General features: G+C 40.3%; 1 protein-coding gene across 1 annotated transcript in view; it reads left to right on the top strand.

Annotated features, from left to right (window-relative positions):
- Positions 1–22383, top strand: part of dock10 (dedicator of cytokinesis 10) — a 188844-nt gene that overhangs the window by 46208 nt on the left and 120253 nt on the right. The window lies entirely within an intron of this gene.

Genomic DNA, 22383 nt, shown 5'->3' on the forward strand with positions numbered 1-22383 from the left:
CCGCCAAATTCAAAATGGCGGACCTCCTGTCGAGTTTAGGGTATAGGTTCTTGAGGCTTTTTTGTGCGTCTTGATATGATACACGTCCCCACCAAATTTCGTGCATGTAGGTTGAACGTGGACGAGGGGCTAATTTTTTCCAATTTTCTAGGTGGCGCTAGCGTGCCATTTTGCCCCGGCCATCTGCGAAACCCACAAAATACGAAATTTTTCACCAGTCCTGACATGCGTGCCAAATTTGGTGAGTTTTTGAGCATGTTGCGGCCCAGAAAATGGCACTTACTTTGCAGAAAAAAAAAAAAATTAAAGCTGCAAGCAGCGATGGGCGGGCCCTCGCACCTGTAGCACGTCGGGGTCTGAGGCGGCTGCGTTTCATTTTCTGCAGCTCAGCCAGTGCGGCTGTGCATTTGCCACACCGCTTCGTTAAAGGCCACTTCCTGTTGCCAGCAGGTGGCGCTATGACTGTGGGTGAATGTCGGCATGTAGATTTGTTCAGGACGGGACTCTTGTCAAATGTGTAAAATTTGGTGCAGATCTGGGCATTTACAGCCAAGTTACTACAACTTCCTGTTTCATGGCGAATCATCGATGCCACGGACACGCCCATTGAGGAAAACACGCAGATAGCACAACTTTTCATCGTCAATGCCTTTAGAAGGCACAGCAGAAATTTGAAGTCGATCCGACTAACTCCCTAGGAGGAGTTAGTTAAAGTACGTAATGAGTAAATCATCCAAAAATGGCGGTGAAATTAGAAATGGCTGACTTCCTGTTGAGTTTATGGCATCGCTCCAAGAGACTTTTCTGTGCGGCTGGACATGGTAGATGTACCACTGAAATTTCATACAGGTCGGTCAAACATGCGACGGGGGCTGCTTCGTTAAAGGCCACTTCCTGTTGCCAGCAGGTGGCGCTATGACTGTGGGTGAATTTCTGAATGTAGATTTTTTCAGGGCGGGACTCTTGTCAAATGTGTAAAATTTTGTGCAGATCTAGGCATTTACAGCCAAGTTACTACAACTTCCTGTTTCATGGCGAATCATCGACGCCACACACACACCCATTGACGAAAACGCGCAGATAGCACAACTTTACATCGTCAATGCCTTTGGAAGGCACAGCAGAAATGTGAAGTCAATCCGACGAAAGCCCTAGGAGGAGTTCGTTAAAGTACGTAATGAGTAAATCATCCAAAAATGGCGGTAAAATTCGAAATGGCCGACTTCCTGTTGAGTTTAGGGCATCGCTCCAAGAGACTTTTCAGTGCGTCTGGACATGGTAGATGTGCCACAGAAATTTCGTACATGTCGGTCAAACATGCGACAGGGGGCTGCTTCGTAAAAGGTCACTTCCTGTTGCCAGCAGGTGGCGCTATTACTGTGGGTGAATGACAGCATGTAGATTTGTTCAGGGCGGGACTCTTGTCAAATGTGTAAAATTTCGTGCAGATCTGGGCATTTACAGCCAAGTTACTACAACTTCCTGTTTCATGGCGAATCATCGACGCCACGGACACGCCCATCGACGAAAACACGCAGATAGCACAACTTTACATCGTCAATGCCTTTAGAAGGTACAGCAGAAATGTGAATTTGATCCGACTAATTCCCTAGGAGGAGTTCGTTAAAGTACGGAGTGTGTAAATCGTCCCAAATCGGTCGCCAAATTCAAAATGGCGGACTTCCTGTCGAGTTTAGGGTATGGGTTCTTGAGGCTTTTTTGTACGTCTGGTCATGCTAGATGTACCACAGAAATTTCGTACATGTCGGTCAAACATATGGCGGGGGCTGCTACGTTAAAGGTCACTTCCTGTTGCCAGCAGGTGGCGCTATGACTTAGGGTGAATGTCGGCATGTAGATTTGTTCAGGGCGGGACTCTTGTCAAATGTGTAAAATTTTGTGCAGGTCTGGGCATTTACAGCCAAGTTATTACAACTTCCTGTTTCATGGCGAATCTTCGACGCCACGGACACGCCCATCGACGAAAACGCGCAGATAGCACAACTTTACATCGTCAATGCCTTTAGAAGGCACAGCAGAAATTTTAAGTCCATCCGACTAAATCCCTAGGAGGAGTTCGTTAAAGTACGGAGTCTGTAAATCGTCCAAAAATGGCCGCCAAATTCAAAATGGCGGACATCCTGTCGAGTTTAGGGTATGGGTTCTTGAGGCTTTTTTGTGCGTCTTGATATGATACACGTCCCCACTAAATTTCGTGCATGTAGGTTGAACGTGGACGAGGGGCTAATTTTTTTCAATTTTCTAGGTGGCGCTATCGTGCCATTTTGCCCCGCCCATCCGCGAAACCCACAAAATACGAAATTTTTCACCAGTCCTGACATGCGTGCCAAATTTGGTGAGTTTTTGAGCATGTTGCGGCCCCGAAAATGGCACTTACTTTGCAGAAAAAAGAAAAAAAAAAAAAAAAAAAAAAAAATAATCCTAACAGTTTCAATAGGGACCTCGCACTGTTAGTGCTCGGGCCCTAATTAATTTCAAAGTGAACTATCCCTTTAATGCCAAAAGAGGGTTTGTATTGACGCAAGCTGTTAGTAAATCTGGCCCATAGTATTAAGAAGTTAGATGAGTTACAGGTCACCTGTGAGAAATTGTATTTGTTTGCCTCATCAGATGAACTGTAAAATGAAAGAGTGCATCAAAGAGTTAGGCTTATGTGTGAGGACCTTCTCATTCTCAGCTTGCACTGGCGGCAGATGGAGGTGGACATGCAGGTGGCTGCATACTAGTTTCCCACTCAAGAATGCCCCTAGAGAATGCAGGAATTCATTCAAACAGCAGCGCAGGAGTGAAAGACACTGTACTGATGCCCCCCTCCCATTCTCTGAGCAATAGTAATGAATGTAAAGACGAGTTAAAATAAATGCTGTCGGTTAATGAAGATTTGATGCATGAACTTGAATGCATGAAATGACAGGTAAGGCTGCATTTCACATGCATTACAGTGGTAGGAGAAGCCATATTGTAGTCCAAAATGCCGCAGCGAGACTTTTAAAAGGCATTCGTAAACGGGAACACATTACCCCTATTTTAGCATCCCAATCACTTTTAGGGTAGATTTTAAAATTCTTTTATTTGTTTATAAGTGCCTAAACAACCTAGCTCCCCTCTACCTATCTGAGCTCTTAGAGCAATAGAATCCCTCCAGAGATCTTAGCTCAGGTACACAGAAACTTTTAGCCATAGCACGATACAGGTTAAAACACAGGGGTCATCGTGCCTTTGCCATTGCGGGCCCGACATTATGGAATAGCTTGCCTATTCAGGTTCGTTCCGCACCTGATTTGTCAGTTTTCAAGACATGGTTGAAAACACACTTTTATTCTATTGCTTTTAATAACATGTAATGTGTAATTTAATGTTTCTTGCTCTGTCTGTTGTGTGATTTTATATTGCTCTGTAAAGCACATTGGTCAGCTTGTCTGTATAAATGGTGCCATATAAATAAAGTTTGACCTTGACCTTGACCATATGCCTTTATGATCGAGTTCCCATCCAAGAATGGTAACTCTACATTGCGTAGCTATGCTGCGGGAAGTCCTCTCTTCTCCATCTTTGTTGAAATCTTATGGGCTAAGACCAGCTTGGAACAGCTGGCCAAATATCGCAAAGTATGCAAATACTGATGGGCAGTTTTTAATGCATCAGTGCGACCATTGCGTCAGAATCTCTTTCTTCACGCTGTCATTGTGTAAGTTGCACCTGAGAACTAGTGACCTTTTCTTCCTCGCATCTGATGGCTTACCTTTGCAAAATTTGTGAGGGCCCCATTGAGCCGTCCCACACCTACGAGTACTGCGCCGTCTGCCTGGGCCTGGCCTACGCCGAGGCGTTCTTCTTGGACTCCACGTGTGTGCACTGCGCAAATCTGCCGGTGCGCACTTAAGAGGGTTTTTGGTTCAAGGGTCACTGCCGCCAGCGAGACGCTGGTGGGCCCTCCCCACCTAGAAATGATGGCGTGGCCTCGCAGGGGTCCTCTTCACGGACGCGCTGGACTCAATGTGAAATTTTCTGGTAAAAAGGAAGTAAGTCTGGTACGTTCAGTTGAGCCGCCACCAGGCAGCTTCAAGGAGGAGAACTCGTTGTCTGCACGGCAATCACCACGCGTCCAAAGGGATGAGGCAGAAGCCCATGGCTCTGTGTTCATGTCCCCCATCGAGGAGACCATCGCGGTGAATCTGTGCCTGTCCTTTCTTCTCTGGGCACGGATCCCAGCTTGCAGTCCTAGCTGTGTAAGTTCACGGCTCATCTGGCTGAAAAAAGAAAGGCTGCAATCACTCCCTGATTTGAAAGGCTACAATTTGAAAGGCTACAATCACTCCCCAAACAGTGTGATTCGGGTAGCATTACAAAACAAATTGGATCGAAACATTAAGAGAATTTGTCCATTTCCATCTCTTTGGAAGGCGAAGTAATCACGCCGGTTTGGAGACGAGATGTTGAGGATCAGTGCCGATGGCTGTCGTGCCGATGAGGCCGGCACTTAAGGATGAGTCGGGATGGGTCCAGGCGCAGGTCCACCATAGAGGGTCCCTCAGGATAAACAGAGAAACTAATATTAGTGTAGACGCCATCCTTCTTATGATGTACCAAGTACATCAGGATTTACGGGACGTGTTCCCGGTTCTGGCTGATCTAAACTATGCAGCCTAATTTTGAATTAAGGAAGTCTATAGTGTGTTATGTGTATGCTAGGCCAAAGAGATGTGTTTTTAGTCTAGATTTGAACTGACAGAGTGTGTCTGCTTCCTTTACAATGTTAGGAAGATTGTTCCAGAGTTTCATGTGACTCAAAACACTCTTCCTCTCAAGGAAAACTTGACTCTCTGTGAGGTAAGTGAATGAAACCCTTGAATTACTGCACCTATGTCAGCCAAGTCAGAAAATTGTGGGCAGATCTTTTCTGGTGAATTCCAATGTCAAAGGGTGATAGGTCCAGTACAATGAGGACAGATGATGTGGAGTACGCTCTCGACAACCAAAGAGTATTGGTAAAATAGGTGGCAAAGCCCTCAGCAGTTACAGAAGTAGTGGTAGGTGGTGGCTTAGGTCATAGTAGAGAGAGGAGAATGTTGTGGGTGTTTGGGATGTTGCTTATTTTGTTCTGGTAGTATGAGACCTTAGCAGCTGAAACATGAGAGAAAAAACATGACAGGAGAGAGTGATACTTGCTCAGATGTGCTTGGTTTTTGACTTTCATTTACTCTCAGAGTGCTGACACTGTCTATATTGGACATGAGCGTTAAAGCACTATGTGACAAAAGACAATAGAACTCATGATCAGTAGTTAAGTTTACTTATGAGCTTACTACATGAGCTTCCCGCTGTTAGTGCACACTAAACATCCTCCTACCACTGTTTCTATTCTTTGTTTTAAAAAGCAAACGTTAGATTTATCTATTTCGGTTCCTTATTAAGAGACGATGAGCACACTGAGCTTTGTGCCATGCTTTTAATCAAGCAGTTAAAACTAGAGCTTGACCGATTTTTGGCATTTTAGAATGAAATGCCAAAAATAATTTCATCATTTAGAATGAAATGCCAAAAATCAATAATACTGCAAATTAGGCCGATTAATAGGCAGGTGCATCTGCGGACAGCTAAGCGTTGTTGTGGAACACATGACACTGCCTCTTGCAGTAAGCAGATTGCCAGTCCCCCTCTGCATACTAACTTTTTGAAGAGGACTACCTGGTAACTTCCCCAAGAAACTATCATTTTCATGTTTTTAAGCCTTTCCTATTTAAATATTGAAGCCCACATTGACTGGAAAGTCATTGACCCTCATCAGTTTGGTACTCGTGGTTCGTGTGTAGGAACGCACATCTAGATCCCTGTGTCTCACAGTGTGCCAATAGTATACTCTTTCATGTCTTCCTGAGCATACAGCAAACGGACATATTTCCACTAGGGCCATATCGAGATTGTTTTCAATATGTTTTTAATAAACAATATGGAATGAGACGATTCTGTTGGTAAATCAATATAGCCTACAGTAGTTGGATAGCGCATCTGAAAAATAGCAGAGGAAGCAGTGAGCTGGTGTGTGGAAAGTGCATTATCCAATTCGTCCTAAGAATGAGACAAGCTTTATATTAAGGGTGTCAAAATAGCCCAGTCAGATGCTCTGACAGATACTTGTGCCGACTGACAGATTGAAACTTGTGCTTTTTAATGTGTTTGAGATGTAGTGCTTTCCTTAGTGCAAAACGTTTATAGGTATATTCTTCAATTATATATGTTAGAAACTCGTGCAAATATTTCCATCTTGCTGTCAGGAGTGAATCTCCTCTAAACTTAACTGATTTCCATGAACGAGCGCAATAGAATAGGAGCAAAATTATTGCTAATTATTAGTACATATTGCTAAAAACAATTAATGTGCCATATGCAGAATTGTAAACCTACAAGTTATTACTTATATTCTTATTATATTATTTATTTTATTTATGTAAGTTTTTGTGAACTAAAACTTTTTTTTCATTTCATCTAGTTTTTTGATGTTTTTGTATTTGATATTTAACATATTTTTTTAATACAAGTTCACTGATTGGAGAGGCTTGTGTTGTTTAATTAATGTATAATTTAAGCAATGTTCTGTATCGCTTCTTATTAACGGATATATTTTATGAGATGAAAAGGGGAAAAAATCGGAAAATCCGCCAAACATATCAGCCAAAAAAAAAAAAAAAAATCGGCATCATACATCGGCCGTCGGCTACCCCGATTTCTAAGCTTCGCATCGGCCAGAGAAAACCCATATCGGTCGACTCCCTTTCTCACGCCCAAAACAAGGTCTCTGTGTATTGAGAGTCCAAAGTAGTTGTGGGATGATGTTGTATTGCACTACTTTACATATGATGAGTAAAAGGAGAATATTAGATTGACACAATTCATATACATCATTTAAATGCAAAATTGCTTGCTGGGTATATTCAACAACAAGAACAACAGCTCGCTCTGTGCCTCGTACGTAATTAGGCCGTTGCCAATGTGTAGAACTTTCCAGTTTTCCGATCAAGTTTTTACATTTCCCATCAAACAGATTAGAAAAGGTTTAAACCACCCCTTACAATCTGAATTAAATTTCAATTGTATTTGACAAATTCAATCAGATTGATGTGGTTGGTTACATGTGACTTTTAGCATAGCAGCAAAGTTTAGCATATTTTCCAACTTGGTAAGTGGCTTCCCATAAAACAGACTACACGAGTTAAAGGATTATTGCCTGTTCTTTCTAAAAAATGGCACTAGTTTTATGTAGTAAATTCTTGGAAAATTACACTATTTTATAAATAGAATTGTATAGTATAGTATTGTTACCATACGTTAATGTGTAAAACTGAAGATCTTGGTTAGCTGGTTCATGTGTGTTTAATTTGGGTTGGAGCTAGGAATGTGATGGTAAGGAAATGTTCCCACCGGTTAATCAACCCGTTCTATGTCACCAACGGTTGAGCTTCCATAGGAATTAATTGGAAATGCTCACTCTGCTCCGCTCCAGTGGAGACATATAAATGCCCATGTGGCCATATTTTTCAAATTAGCGCCAATTCAGGGGCGGCAATTGCTTGAATGTTGGGTTCATTATTATTTGTAATGAAAAACACAACAACTAGAAAATTACAACTAATCCTTTGCAGGTTCCTATATGCATTAGGACCAAAATATTGCCAAGTAGGTGCCTTTTTTACATCTCGCCATGAAACCAAATCTTCAGCCACTGTCTTGTCAGTCAGCTCCTCACTCTTGTGATGAATAAAATCTGACTCCTGCTGCTGATTTGTGCTGTGACTCTCGTTCAGCTCACACTGCATTTAGCGGACACATTCTGTTTTTAATTGTTGTGTGTCTGTTCTCTAACTGAACTATATGAATTTTATTACTATACAAAATCAAGTGATGTAACTGGTGTTGGAACTGAGCAGCTGAACACCAGCAACACTATCAACACTGACTATCGCAGCAAGCCTAGTTGGAGCTAAACTCTGCAGGACAGTAGCCCTCCAGGAAATGAGTTTGACATCCCTGCACGAAAGGAAACACTAATCACCATAATGATGACTTCAAACTAACAACTAGAGCTAAACCTAAACATCATTTTTTTCCTCTTGCGATAAGTCCTTACAAAAATCAAGACAACGGATGTTGATGTTTAGGTTTATGTTTATCTCAGCCACCACACTAGCCATTATTTTTAACCGAAGGAGACGTAGGTGTTTTATCCAAGTATTAATGGCAAGCAAAGCCCCTTGGAAGTGGCGCATATGAGGTGTTTCTCCCTCCTCTCTGCTTAAGGTCTTGATAAATTGTGGCATTTCTTTGTTGTTTAGAATCCAGTTTTTCTGTGATACTTAGGTCTTTTATGATTTTAATAAAGAACTCTGTCTGGTCTACTGTCTAATAATGATCGACTTTTACATACGTGACCCGTAAATGCAAAAAAAAAAATTCCATTGCAGTTTTGCTAAATATTCCTGATTCGAATTGCCTGAAATACCACCTTCTGCAAGCATAAATAATTTTTTTGCAATATATATATGGGAGTTTTTGTGAAAATGACGTGTTTCCATTGGGCGTATTTTCAATTCGCCATTTCAATTCGCGTAATTTGAAGGGTAACGGAAATTCGGCTACTGATGGTCAATTGTCACTTAAAGCAACCTTGAAATATCAGTTACAAAATCATTCTGATGGTAGACTGATTCCCAATAAGGCAAGTGACTTCCGTTTCTTTCCTACAGTCTAACCAAATGTCTGTTTGGGGAGTATGGGGTACGAAATTCCATGAAAATGGCTTTACGGCAAAATAAGTATGGCATTGGCAACATAGCCCGGGCAATTTATCACTACGGACATCCTAATCTCATACACCATTACCAATGCATGGATTATATTTTGTAATTGAACTAATTCAGAGATGCAAACAGTTTATACTGTCTTGATTTTGGCCAGCATCCATGTCACCATGTAGCCCAAGACTGGTTGCCCACTGAAGCTAAGCAGTGCTGAGCCTGGTTAGTACCTGGATGGTAGACCTTCTGGGAAAACCAGGTTGCTGCTGGAAGAGGTGTTAGTGAGACCAGTAGGGGGTGCTCACCCTGTGGTCTGTGTGGGTCCTAATGCCCCAGTATAGTGATTGGGACACTAAACTTTCAAAGAGCACCGTCCTTAAAGGTGAGACGTTAAACTGAGGTCCTCCTGACTCTCTAAGGCATTCTCATCCTAGGGCGTCATATAGTGACACTTTTGACAATGCGTATACATGTAACGCACATGGCACCCTTTAGCGTCAATATAACACGCTTCGGTTATGGGCGTTGGATGTATACGCATTGTCAAAAGCATCACTATATTGGCATTGGGACGAGAACGGGCTGGACTCTCTGTGTTCACAAAACATCCCAGGATGTCTTTGAAATAGTAGGGGTGTAACCATGGCATACTGGCCAAATTTGCCCAGTAGCCTCTGTCCATCATGGAAGCCTAATCATCCCCATTTATTGTCATTGGCTTCATAACTCTGTCTCCTCTCCACCAGTACGCTGGTGTGTGGTGGGCGTTCTGGCGCACTATGATCATCCAGGTGGATGCTGCACATTGGTGGTTGGGGAAATTCCCACTTCTATGTAAAACGCTTTGAGTGCTGAGAAAAGCGCTAAATAAATGTGATGAATTATTATTATTATTAATAACAATTGATTTTATTTGTAGTTGTCTGTCTTACGAGTCACGTCTAACAGACATCCGACAGCAGAGTGGACCTCCCCTCCAGTGTTATTTATGAAAGTCGACAACGTAGGCTATAACCATATCAGTGTCATCCTATCTCACAGAGTTTTGTAGTTGGTCTGGGATGTCAAAAGTAAAGCATCTCATGCCAGGTAAGTGTTGAAAGTTTGTAACCTAGCAAGGTTCAAGGTTTATGTTTATTGTCATTCCACTACATGTGAGGACATACAGTGGGACGAAATGTTGTGCCTCACGGGACCACGGTGCTACATAAATGCAAATGCAGTGTGTGAAAAGTGTCTAGTGCGTAATTTGTAAAGTGTCTTAGAATGTTTTCAGGAGGTAGGGGTTAGCTTGGGGATTTTAGAGGGTGTAGTTTGAGTTCAAGTTCAAGTTCAGGGCCCTCACAGAATGGGGGAAAATGCTGTTGAGCAATCTGGCGGAGCGGGCTCTGATGCTCCGGTACCGTCTTCCTGATGGTAGGATCTGGAAGAGACTGTGGGAGGGATGGGTGGAGTCCTTAACAATACTGTTGGTTTTGCTTGAGCATCGTATAAGGAAAATGTCCAGGATGGAAGGGGGAGAGGCACCAATGATCTTTGCAGCTGCATTCACTCTCCGCTGGAGGGACTTGTGGTCAGCAGCACTGCAGTTCTGTACCAAACATTGATGCAGTTAGTCAGCACAGTAGGTGGAGGGAGGCTTGCTCTTTTCAGCCGGCAGAGAAAGTGTAGGCGCTGTTGTGCCTTTTTGGATAGTGACATGGTGTTGGTGTGGTCCTCTGTGATATGCACCTCCAGAAATTTAGTGCTGCTGACTCTTTCCACAGTCGAGCTGTCGATGGTAAATGGGGGGTGGTCAACCGAGTTTCTCCTGAAGTCTATCACGACCTCCTTTTTCCCATATTGAGGGACAGATTGTTAGTGCCACACCATTCAGCCAGCTGTGCCACTTCCTCTCTGTAGGGCGTTTCATCATTGTTGCCGATGAGACCTACCACTGTTGTGTCATCAGCGAATTTGATGATGTGGTTGGAGCTGAACTTGGCAGTACAGTCATGGGTCAGCAGTGTGAAGAGCAGTGGGCTGAGCACACAGCCTTGTGGGGCACCTGTGCTAAGTGTGGTAGTGCTCGAGGTGTTGTGGCCGACACGGACTGACTGAGGTCTACCGGTAAGAAAGTCCAGAATCCAATTACAAAGGGAATTGTTGAGGCCCAGCAGGTTTAATTTATTTATGAGCTGTTGTGGAATAATTGTGTTGAATGCCGAGCTGAAGTCAATGAACAGCATTCTAACATGGGAGTCTTTATTTTCTAGGTGGGTTAGAGCCAGGTGGAGGGTGAAGGGAATTGCATCGTCCGTAGAGCGGTTTGGACGGTATGCAAACTGAACTTGCGGGTCGAGTGTGTTGGGGAGGCAGGCTTTGATATTGTGCATGACTAACCTCTCAAAGCACTTCATTATGATTCAAGTCAGTGCAGTGTATGGGATGGTAGTCATTTAGACAGGACAGAGGTGATTTCTTCAGTACCGGAATGATTGTTGGGGATTGTGGGGAGGACTGCCTGGTGCAGCAAAGTGTTAAAGATATCTGTAAGCACATCTGTCAGCTATGCAGCACAGTTTCTCAGAGCACGGCCATGTTGTCGGACCTGCAGCCTTGGGTGGGCTGCATAGCCTATATATATACTTCCTTACGTCGGCTGAAGACAGACAGAGCGCCCGGTCGTTGGGCAGTATGGGCAGTCTTTGTGCAGCTATGTCATTCTGCATTTCAAACCATGAATAAAAGTGGTTGAGTGCATCGAGGAGGGATGTATCATCATCACAGGTCTGTGGCGGAGGCTTGTAGTCAATGATGGTCTTAAAGGATTAGTTCACTTTTGAAAAAACTTTTGCTGATAATTTACTCACCCCCATGTCATCCAAGATGTCCATGTCTTTCTTTCCTCAGTCGAAAAGAAATTTAGGTTTTTGATGAAAACATTCCAGGATTTTTCTCCATATAATGGACTTCAATGGGAACCGGATGGTTCAAGGTCCAAAAGACAGTTAATAACTGTTTCAGATGCAGCTTCAAATGTCTTTAAACGACACCAGATGATGAATAAGGGTCTTATCGTGCCAAACGATTGGTTATTTCAAAACTTATTCCAAAAATGTAACTTTTATAAGGACAAATGCTAGCCTTGCTCTAATCTGTGAGGCGCGTTTGCAATGTCACGTATTACGTAATTACGTTCAAAAGGTCACGGGCGACGTAGCCGAAAGTACAGAGTCAGTGTTTAACGCATAGGTTGAACGTGCAAACTAGCTCAAACACCGTTTACAAAAAAAGGAATTAAAAGGAAAAACAACAATGTCGGACGATTTTGATTCTGTACTTCCGGCTACGTCGCCCGTGACCTTTTGAACGTAATCACGTATTACGTGACGTTACAAACGCGCCTCAGAGAATATAGCAAGGCTAGCATTTGTCCTTAGAAAAGTTACATTTTTGGAATAAGTTTTGAAATAACCAATCGATTGGCACGATAAGACCCTTATTCATCGTCTGGTGTCGTTTAAAGACATTTGAAGCTGCATCTGAAACTGTTATTAACTGTCTTTTGGACCTTGAACCATCCGGTTTCCATTGAAGTCCATTATATGGAGAAAAATCCTGGAATGTTTTCATCAAAAACCTAAATTTCTTTTCGACTGAGGAAAGAAAGACATGGACATCTTGGATGACATGGGGGTGAGTAAATTATCAGCAAAAGTTTTTTCAAAAGTGAACTAATCCTTTAATGTCATGCCACAGCCTCTGTGTGTCTCTTGTAAAGCATGTAAAGTAGCTTGTAATAATACTGTCAAATTATACGTGCAATGTGGCCTATTGTGTTGCCAACATTTGCTTACGCACATAAGCTTTACATAAAACATATATGTGAAAATTTTAACCATAATTTATACTTATGTTATTCTTTTTTTATGGTTGTATTATTGGTCAGCTTATTCAGTCACATGGTTCTTCATAGCGTTTGAAATAATTGCTTGTCAACAAATGCACATGTACATCTATCCACTGTAATTATGACAGTGGTATATTTATGGCAGTATATTTATGAATTCCACTCACTTACTGTAACTGTAGTTGCAAAAATACACAAAATGCCAAATGTCTGTGAAAAAAAGCTGAAATTCACTGGCAGTATAAATAAACTAATCAGTGTCTAATCAGTGAGATCAATGATGTTAATGCAGTTATGCATTTAGTAAAACTAAATATGAATTAGACAAAGAGGGACAGGAAAAGAGAAAGAAAACTCAATCCTTATCCTCCTCTACTTCTTCATGTCTGAAGGCTATTAATGCCTCCCTAAGGAGGAATTAATAGTTTCCTTTTCTCAAAAAAAAAAAGAAAAAAGAAAAAAAAAGCTTCTCTCTATACTCATGCAAGGCTGAGATTGCCACCTGCAGGCTACTTACACAAGTGTAACTTGATTTTGATCAGTCAGTCAAGGGTGGCTCACAATGAAAATGATTCACAGCAACCAAACATCATTCATTTCAAAAAAGAGCTAGCGTTTTCCTCTGACACAAGCAAGAGCAACCATTGAAGCTCTTTACACTGGCTCCATTCACACAGGAACAAAAAATGGGATTGTTTTACTCAGACCCTGATCATATATTGTTGAAAGTGTGTAAACAGTCAAAAATGCAGGAAATCTGACTTTCTCACATCTAATCTCCCAAATTTTTTTTTTTTTTTTTTTTTTTTAATCAAATATGTTTGCAATATTTGGCTCAGTGTGTAGCACTGTTGTCTCACAGCAAAAAGGTCCTTGGTTTGAGTACCGGCTAAACCTGGAGGCAATTTTGTGGAGAGTTCTCCAGTTTACCCCACAATCCAAAAAACATGCAGCACAGGTAAACTTGACTGTACCCTATAAATTGCCCACTTTTTGGCCCCACGACCCTACAAAGGTTGAGCGATTGGGAGAATGGATGGTCACATGCTATACATGGACATATGAGCTATGTCTGAACATGTACATACAGGGGTTGGACAATGAAACTGAAACACTGGCCAATGTTGGAGGTTTCACATCTATATGCCTGGCGGCCAATCTTCAGAGTGAAGCACGGGTGGATCAGTGATGGTTTGAGCTCCAATATCATGACAATCCTGATTGTATTTGATGGACACGACACTGCCGAGGACTACCAAACCCTTCTGGAGGATCATGAGCACCTGATGCTCAAACCGTGTATCAGCATGATCATGCACCAACACACACAGCAAGACTTGTGACAGAAGGGTTCGATGAAGATGAAAGTGACGTTGAATATCTCCCATGGTCTGACAGTCACCAGATCTGAATATTATTGAGGTGTTTTGGAGGAGCGAGTCCACCAGCATCATATAGTGACCTGGACACTGTTCTGGAAGAGGAACGGCTCATAATCCCTCTGGTCACTGTGAAGGACTTCTATCTGTCAATTGGTGCTGTATTTGGATGCAAAATGAGGCCCTCACCATTCTAACAAATTATTGTGTAGTAAAACCAGGTGTTTCAGTTTTTTTGTCCAACCCCTGTATCTGATTCCGCTGTGCAATCAGATTGTTCTGTAATATCATTAGTGTGCGAAAGCAAGCATTGTATCTAATTCCTGACCAGATTATCAGATTATTGGGTCCAAGCGTGCCACACTAGTCCTGAAAAATGAAGACAAAGCGTTTCGATCACCCCCAAGTGGCTGGATGCAGTATAGGCCTTGAACCCTGCCCTCTCCATGTAATCTAATGGTATAAACTACTATGGTGGCCGAGAGAGCCCAACGTCACATCACGTCACTCACGTCACATCTACGTAGTCAAGCTCTATTTGAGTCTGCGCGTCAGGGACGGAAGTGCTAAAAAATCGCCAAAAACGGGCTTCAATCGTCTCAATCGTCTCAACTGTCTATGGCTGGTGCTTACAGCTTAAAATTCTATTTTATTTATTTATTTATTTTTGCAAAACATACAGAGATTACTTTTTTAATGACATCCCAGACAGCAAACTGACACTGAATCAACGTGGAAATGACGTCTCTCATGACATTGAAACAACGTTGATTTGCTCATCGAATTAACGTTGAACCAACGTCAGACGCGGCATTCTTCAAAGCTAAATGAAATCGAAAATTGGTTTGCTTTCATAACGTTGAAACAACGTGTTGATTTCAAGTTGATTTTCCGTTAGTTTTGAAAGAATGACGCGTCTGACGTTGGTTCAACGTTAATTCGATGAGCAAAACAATGTCAGATCAACGTTGTTTCGATGTCATATTTCCACGTTGATTCAATGTCAGTTTGCTATCTGGGATACAACTTGTATACAATGTACAATTGTATTCAGAATACAAATGAGAAAAGAACAATGAGCTGAAAACTAAAATAAATAAATAAAAAAGATCAGAAAAAGAACATGAAGGAAATATATTTATCTATACATCAGTACATACAGTTATAAGAAATGTAGGGCTCAACATTTTAAATTTGAGACAAACAGATATATAACACATTTGAAAAGCTTTATTGTCTAGTAAAAAAAAAAAAAAAAAAAATTTGCAACCGTTGTGTTAACAGCTATGTTATGTTATATTTCTGTCGTAAGAACAGGGGCCTGTTTCAGAAAGGAGGTTAAGTGAAAACTCTGAGTATGTTAACCCTGAAATGAGGGAAACTCTGGGTTTTCCGTTTCAGAAAGGGGGGTATATCAAACCCGAGAAAGCAGAGTAAGTCAAGCCCGTTTCTGAAAGAGAGGTAACTTATACTCAGAGTCAGTTACCATGGTAACTTACTCTGTGAACCTAACCTGGTCGGGAGCAGGTTTTCTTCAGTAAACCCAGAGTTTCTTGCGGTCTCCTCCCCTTATTTAAAGAGGAAGTGCTGTTTAAACACCAATAATAATACTAAAATGTATTAAGGAATATATATTTTATAAGGATATTCCTTATATATACAGTATATTCCTTATATATAAGGAATATATACTTTAAGGAATATATATTGTCTGTCCATGGTTTAATTGACTAAATCTGTTTTGTAGCACTTTGCCAAAAAATTAAAGGATTAAAACGTTTGCTAAACTTTTATTTGATTACCACCGTTTTTGATAATATATTTCTATTAAACGATTAAACAATTGGAATAAAACACATTTTATAGAACTCAATTATTTTTCAAACATAATTTAATAAGTTATTAATGATAAAAAAGATGTTAATCTTATTCATAATCAATTATTGAAGTTAGTTGATTACATTTGTTTTATTGAACAAAATGTTTAATTTATTTAACTGTCATTTTAAATGATGATAATATGAACCTTAATTTAATAATGCAGTTTATATATTTAATAATTGTTTAATACCATAAACCGGGATATTTTCTGAGACGGTTCTCATACTGTGAAACTCTCATATTTTACAACCCTACATGGGGGGGGGGGGGGGGGGGGGGGGGTCCCCCACCCCCGCTGTTAAACAAGTTACTCAGCAACTTTTACTCATGTTTTAAATTAACTACTTTTTACTTGAGTAAATTTTTTAACTGGTATATTTACTTTTACTTAAGTAAAAATTTATCAAAGTAATAGTAGCCTACTTTAGGTTGAATTCTTCCAGTTTCACCTCTGATATTATAACAGTAAGTTACTCTAAAATAGTTATTAATTAACAACAAATGACATCTTCAACGTTGTAGTTAGATTAATGTAATAATTATTATCTCTAGAAAGTATTGGTCTACATATTACTAATTACTAAAGCCTAAATCAACCTCAACCACTTGATTAATATGGAGAGGAGAGACAAGAAACTGCACTTTTAATGCTTTCAAATTAACAATATGCAATTGCATGAATTATTCTTGAATTGATCAAAGTGTATAGAGGGAGAAGGTTACATAAAAATATACCTTTTAAAAATGTATGTTAAATCCATTATTGTTTTATACTGAATTGGTCTATAGTTTATGCAGTAGCCTATTGCATCATACTTTATTTTAAATTACAGAATAATTAAGAGTAATCCCTTTAATTAAATTACAATATTTAGATTACTTGGTAATTAATTATACCCAACACCTCTTTTTGTCTGGCGCTGTTGCCATGGTGACTCATAATATCTGCGCTCCATTGATAATGGCTTTTTATAGCTGTGGTGCACGCGCTTAACTCAGAGTCAGTCAACTCAGAGTTGATTGAACTAACTCATTTCAGCTGTTCTGTAACCGAAAACTCAGAGTTTCCCATCTCAGGGTAAGTCAACTCAGAGTTCAAGCTTTAACTCAGAGTTGGTTGAACCTCCTTATTGAAACAGGCCCCAGCTCTTCAGCTGATGGACACCATGCTGCATTGTCATGGGTACATCCCAGGTGAAAAGAATGAGGAAATCATGTTGTCTTTCGTTGCTCCTTCATCAAATGCGTTCCACACGGCTACATAACAGCACACTACAGCCCTGCTCACTCTAAAGTCCCACTTCAAGGGCTCTGCCGTCTGCCCTTCAAAGGGATTGGGACAAAGGGAATCTCACGGGCAATAAGCACGTCCCAGCCGGGTTCGTCACTTAATCGGTTCCCCTGCAAACATATCCGTTGTGGTCTGTGTTATTTGCAACGCGTTTCTGTATTTGGTTGTGTTGTAAACTTTTGCAGTGCGTTTCTGTATTTGGAGCACATGTATGTGGTGGAACTGATGAAGATGTTTTTTTTTAAATTGCAGGTGTTTTTTTTTTCTATTTACACACGTTTTTTTCTATTTTCTGTTTGCATGTGTTTTTTCCTATATTTGCACCCATTTTTTCCCCCTATTTGCATGTGTTTTTTCCTATTTGCATGTGTTTTTTTTTTTCTATTTGCCTGTGTTTGCTTCAGTTGCAGTGTAGAGCTCTCTCGGTCACCGTACAAATCAAATTACACTTTGAATAAATTCGGTCCAAAGATGATTTCTGTCATTTTAGCTTGTTTTTATCACGCTGATGTAAGTTCAAGTGTTCGTTTTTTTTTTTAAATGTTTGGTTTTAGTCAGTTTTTTGATGCTATACAGTAAATGGGAGTGTGATGTCATGATTGACAGCTTCTCTGAGTGAAGAAGTCACTAAGGCACTTAACTGTACTGCAGTAAACTGTACTAACCAATTCAGCGGGAGTGTTGACAGGGCCTTGACACCGTGGCTGAGCCTGCTCTACTTCATGCTCAATACTGCACAGACTTGAGCTCCATGATGTCAGCGCCATATTTGGGACATTGGCAGCTTCACTTTTCTACAATGGAAGGAAGTGAAGGTGCATCGTCCATCTTTTTTTACAGTCTATGATTTGGACCAATCATGTTGTAGCCTTTGATTATAATCGAGCAGGGGCAGAAATCGGGACAAGAGTAGCCCTTGTGGCAAGCGAACACAAATCGTGTGATACACGCTGTGCACAGGAATAGCTGACGGACAAAAGAAGGATCATCTAGGGATTTATCATTTAGGGATAGTTCACCCAGAAACTAAAATTCTGTCATCATTTACTCGCTCTCCTATGCCATTCCAAAACCTTTTCCGATTTTCAGATTTGTGCTTATATTCAGAACATAAAGGAAGTTTTATATATATATATATATATCAAAAAGTTGCCAACATAAAGACATTGTGAAAGTAAAAATATGCATCAGATTCTCTTGTGGTCAAACAAAAAAAAAAATGTTTTACTTTATTTCCTTATTTGTTTCCTCATTTAAAGGGGCCATAAACTGATTTTTAATTTTTTTTTTAATTTTATAATGTTCACTTATAATATTATCAAGATTTTTACAGTAAAGTAATAAACTATTTTCTATCCTGTTTTGACCCCCTCTTTCGAACACTTTTTTGATAGGGGTGCCGCATTCAAGACTTGGTAAACGCCCTCTGCTATTATTTGTGTAACAGTTTTGCATATTAAAATAAGTACTTGGAGTTACCACAGTTGACAAAGGATGACTTGTAGTGTTTGGTGTGAATGGAAATATGAATGTATGAACCATTGTTTGTCACACTGTCGTTCTCATAAGGCTATTCATAGTTCATTCTTTTCAATAAAGTAAAAACATACATGGTTATTTCAAGTATCATGATTTAAATCAAATGAAACATGTCTTACTGATGACAAAACAGAAGATGTCACTCAGTGAATGGCTTGGATCAAAACCATAACAAAAGCAGAGTTCTTTACGTTTATCCGTATTCCTAATCCAATGCAGTAACCCCATAAATGCTGAAGCACAGATAGAACAGCAAATCACAAACATCACAACTATTCAGTTTCACTGCGGCGCTACAGTACAGATACTCTGTACATATCAAATGATCTGTAACAGACAAAGCAATAGTGACACATGGTAAAAAATACTGTTACACACACTTGTGTATTGCAACATTATTGTCGGAACCAGTTGGCTCTGCATCATCTATTATTTTTTAGTCATTATTAACTGTCTTTTTCAAAATCAAATCTGCAGTAAAATGAAGTGAACAAACGAGCAGTGTCTTTACTGGTGCTAATCTGAATAGAACATAAAAATAAAGTTCATCCACGCTTTCTTAATATTACAATCACAATGATGGCAATGCAAAGACTGTGTTTTTCCACACCTTGGCTCAGAGACATGTCTATTGTTTTGTTGCTGAAGTAATTCTATGTTTGCAATTCTCTCAACTTTAGTACCGTTTTTGGACTAAAGATGAAGTTTTGAGTTCTGAAACTTAAGTTACAGGATCTTTTTGTAGTTCAATGATCTTTTACATTTCAAAAAAATTAGGAAAATTAGATTTCTCGACCTCTTTAAAACTGATTTGTGTACAGTTTAAAGCTGCATTCCGTAGTTTTTCCTCTTTGTCACCATCTCTACATTTAAAGCCCTTCAGATATTATCTTTCTTTTCGAATGGGCCGGTTGCAGTCTTGCTGAGACTCTTCTTTATGTGTACAGATGTGACCTAATGACTCAATATAGTCTACTAGCCGAGACTCTTCTTTATGTGTACAGATGTGAAGTAATGACTCAATATAGTCTACTAGCCGAGACTCTTCTTTATGTGTACAGATGTGACGTAATGACTCAATATAGTCTACTAGCCGAGACTCTTCTTTATGTGTACAGATGTGACGTAATGACTCAATATAGTCTACTAGCCGAGACTCTTCTTTATGTGTGCAGATGTGACGTAATGACTCAATATAGCCTACTAGCCGAGACTCTTCTTTATGTGTACAGATGTGACGTAATGACTCAATATAGTCTACTAGCCGAGACTCTTCTTTATGTGTGCAGATGTGACGTAATGACTCAATATAGCCTACTAGCCGAGACTCTTCTTTATGTGTGCAGATGTGACGTAATGACTCAATATAGCCTACTAGCCGAGACTCTTCTTTATGTGTGCAGATGTGACGTAATGACTCAATATAGCCTACTAGCCGAGACTCTTCTTTATGTGTGCAGATGTGACGTAATGACTCAATATAGCCTACTAGCCGAGACTCTTCTTTATGTGTGCAGATGTGACGTAATGACTCAATATAGCCTACTAGCCGAGACTCTTCTTTATGTGTGCAGATGTGACGTAATGACTCAGTATAGTCTACTAGCCGAGACTCTTCTTTATGTGTACAGATGTGTCGTAATGACTCAATATAGCCTACTTGCCGAGACTCTTCTTTATGTGTGCAGATGTGACGTAATGACTCAATATAGCCTACTAGCCGAGACTCTTCTTTATGTGTGCAGATGTGACGTAATGACTCATTATAGTCTACTAGCCGAGACTCTTCTTTATGCGTACAGATGTGTCGTAATGACTCAATATAGCCTACTTGCCGAGACTCTTCTTTATGTGTGCAGATGTGATGTAATGACTCAATATAGCCTACTAGCCGAGACTCTTCTTTATGTGTGCAGATGTGACGTAATGACTCAATATAGCCTACTAGCCGAGACTCTTCTTTATGTGTGCAGATGTGACGTAATGACTCAATATAGCCTACTAGCCGAGACTCTTCTTTATACAGATGTGAGGTAATGACTCAATATAGCCTACTAGCTGAGACTCTTCTTTATGTGTACAGATGTGACGTAATGACTCAATATAGTCTACTAGCCGAGACTCTTCTTTATGTGTACAGATGTGACGTAATGACTCAATATAGTCTAGTAGCCGAGACTCTTCTTTATGTGTACAGATGTGTCGTAATGACTCAATATAGCCTACTAGCCGAGACTCTTCTTTATGTGTACAGATGTGACGTAATGACTCATTATAGTCTACTAGCCGAGACTCTTCTTTATGCGTACAGATGTGTCGTAATGACTCAATATAGCCTACTTGCCGAGACTCTTCTTTATGTGTGCAGATGTGACGTAATGACTCAATATAGCCTACTAGCCGAGACTCTTCTTTATGTGTGCAGATGTGACGTCATGACTCAATATAGTCTACTAGCCGAGACTCTTCTTTATGTGTGCAGATGTGACGTAATGACTCATTATAGTCTACTAGCTGAGACTCTTCTTTATGTGTACAGATGTGACGTAATGACTCAATATAGCCTACTAGCCGAGACTCTTCTTTATGTGTACAGATGTGACGTAATGACTCAGTATAGTCTACTAGCCGAGACTCTTCTTTATGTGTACAGATGTGACGTAATGACTCAATATAGCCTACTAGCCGAGACTCTTCTTTATGTGTACAGATGTGACGTAATGACTCAATATAGCCTACTAGCCGAGACTCTTCTTTATGTGTACAGATGTGACGTAATGACTCAATATAGCCTACTAGCCGAGACTCTTCTTTATGTGTGCAGATGTGACGTAATGACTCATTATAGTCTACTAGCCGAGACTCTTCTTTATGTGTGCAGATGTGACGTAATGACTCAGTATAGTCTACTAGCTGAGACTCTTCTTTATGTGTACAGATGTGACGTAATGACTCAATATAGCCTACTAGCCGAGACTCTTCTTTATGTGTACAGATGTGACGTAATGACTCAATATAGCCTACTAGCCGAGACTCTTCTTTATGTGTGCAGATGTGACGTAATGACTCAGTATAGTCTACTAGCCGAGACTCTTCTTTATGTGTGCAGATGTGACGTAATGACTCAATATAGCCTACTAGCCGAGACTCTTCTTTATGTGTGCAGATGTGACGTAATGACTCAATATAGCCTACTAGCCGAGACTCTTCTTTATGTGTACAGATGTGAGGTAATGACTCAATATAGCCTACTAGCTGAAACTCTTCTTTATGTGTACAGATGTGACGTAATGACTCAATATAGTCTACTAGCCGAGACTCTTCTTTATGTGTACAGATGTGACGTAATGACTCAATATAGTCTACTAGCCGAGACTCTTCTTTATGTGTGCAGATGTGACGTAATGACTCAATATAGTCTACTAGCCGAGACTCTTCTTTATGTGTGCAGATGTGACGTAATGACTCAATATAGCCTACTAGCCGAGACTCTTCTTTATGTGTGCAGATGTGACGTAATGACTCAATATAGTCTACTAGCCGAGACTCTTCTTTATGTTTACAGATGTGACGTAATGACTCAATATA

Source organism: Pimephales promelas, chromosome 16, assembly GCF_988280905.1.
Source record: "Pimephales promelas chromosome 16, fPimPro1.hap1.1, whole genome shotgun sequence".
Classification (NCBI taxonomy): Eukaryota; Metazoa; Chordata; class Actinopteri; order Cypriniformes; family Leuciscidae; genus Pimephales; species Pimephales promelas.